The sequence below is a fragment of the Sinocyclocheilus grahami genome, unplaced genomic scaffold, assembly GCF_001515645.1.
Source record: "Sinocyclocheilus grahami isolate Dianchi unplaced genomic scaffold, SAMN03320097.WGS_v1.1 scaffold2268.1, whole genome shotgun sequence".
Classification (NCBI taxonomy): Eukaryota; Metazoa; Chordata; class Actinopteri; order Cypriniformes; family Cyprinidae; genus Sinocyclocheilus; species Sinocyclocheilus grahami.
The window spans coordinates 102,221-104,509 of record NW_015507447.1 but is presented as its reverse complement, the minus strand read 5'-3'; positions in this window follow the sequence as shown (position 1 = coordinate 104,509).

The following is a 2,289-nucleotide window of genomic DNA, read 5'->3' as shown; positions in this document are numbered from 1 at the left end:
GTGAGCAAAACTTTGTTTAATTAACATTATAACTAGCAATGTTTACATATGAATAAAAGCCTAAATTAAAATCTGTCATATAAATAGGTCTTTTCATTAGAAATTAGCCTACTGATTGCCACCACTGATGGTCAAATTGTCTTTTATAATATTAAAAATATCTGTATGACAGTATATTCTGCAGTTCTTCCCTGCTGTACCGAATATCTATACTTTTCAAAGTATCATATCGAAGTTAGAAATTAAAATATTGTGACAAAATTAATTTTGTAGGGTGCCACAAATTTGTTAAAATTTCCAAAGGGTGCCGCGACTAAAGAAAGGTTGGGAAACACTGTCTTACACCACATACACTGCACTCCACTCCTAGCCCACCTGTGATACACAACAGTGGCATGCCTATGAATAGTAATAATGTTGAACACACCTCACAGGGGATCACTGAAAAAGTAGTCTCGTTACGAGACCTCTCCTGCCTGCAACGTTGTGAATTTAAGTTACAAGGGGGGCAAATTGGTGACTATGCATCTGACATCACATAAGCCAGTGTGTGCTGACAGATTGATGATGGAGTCAAAGAGAATTTCAGTGAAGTATTTTAGGGGAATATTACACGCAATCAAACAAGGTAACTTCAAAGAAATGATTATGAATAAGGAAGATGTGACAGTGGAAGAGTTTAAGAGGTTCCTTCAGTCACACCTAGGGGACAAAAGCAGCACAGAGTTATTTCAGAGTTATTCCTCAACAGTTCCTGTACAGCAGTGTTTCTCAACCCTGGTCCTGAGCACCCCCAACACTGCACATTTTGTATGTATCCCTTATCTGACACCCATTTCAGGTCCTGGAGTTCCTTTTAATGAGCTAATGAGTTGAATCAGGTGTGTTTGATTAGGGAGACACACAACATGTGCAGTGCTGGGGTGTGCCCAAGACCAGGGATGAGAAACACTGCTGTACAGGGTAATAGGCCTTATGCAGAAAATACTCTTTGCTATCAAACAGTCTAACACTGATGTGAGGTACAGCCCAGCCACAGTCCAGGATGTGTTCCTCCATACTGTGTATCAGGGCCTAGGGCACAAGTATAAAGATGTCAGGAGTGAGCTCAAATTTCTGCTGGCTGACCACAATATCACAGATGAGGCAATCGTGAGAAATGTGATGAAAATCACTTATGATGAAAACGAGCGAGCGCGAAGTTTGGGTCCAATAACTAATTCCAAACAAAGCAACGCAAGCTCTGCCCACATTGAAAGTGAACCTGACAGAGGGGTAAAAGAGGCACCTGGTCAGAAAATTAAAAATGATCCAATAATACAACTTAATGCTCGCATTGATGCACTTACCAGTATGGTAGATTCCATGTGCCAGTCAACACTGAGGCCACAACCTGAACACACCTGTCAATGTTTTGTAAGAGATCAACCCCCACAGCGAGGAGCAAAACTCTGGGGTTGCCCCAGGTGTGTCGAAGCTGGACAACAGAACTGCGCACATTGTTTTCTCTGCGGCGAAGAGGGGCACCGGGCTCGAGGATGTCTCCGGAAGCAAAGACTGCAGGGAAACAGAAAACGGCCACTGCCAAGGGACGACCAGTGACCGAGTCTCCTATGTTCCAAAGCCCTGAGGACTCCACTTCGGGGATCAAACCTGACTCTGTAAAAAGTAAACAAGCAAGAGCATCTCCCTGCTGTAAAGACCAAACCCTCAGTGACAAAGGAATCTATCAGCGAATTGACAGTACATCGCCGCCCAGAACTAAGAAAGAAACTATTGTTAAATTGATAGGGAATAAAGCCCTGGCCCAGTGTAATCTCAATGGCCTCGCAATGACTGCTTTGCTTGATACCGGGGCTCAAGTAAGCATGATCGATAGAATCTGGAAAGACAAATACTTACTGTAACAACGTTCGTAGTTTGGGAAGAAGGAGGCGGGAACCGACGAGCATTTTAACAAAACTTTAATAAAATAAACAAACACAAAATGAAAGTAAAGCGGCAGCCCCTCGCGGATGACTCGCGCTCACAAAACACAAAATAAAATCCAGGCCTGGTCCTCTCTAGTCTTTCACTGTCGTCACTCCTCCTTTTATCCTTCCAGAGCTCCTCCGTGGGACTTGAGACCGGTGAGTGGTGCAGGTGTCGCTCATTATCAATTACTCCACCGGCCTCGCTCCATTCCCACGGCTCTCGGCCCCGCCCCCACTCGTCACACTTACCTACTGTAGAAGTAAGGCCTCTTCTGGAGCTAATGGGAATGACGACAATGACGACAACCCCGACCTC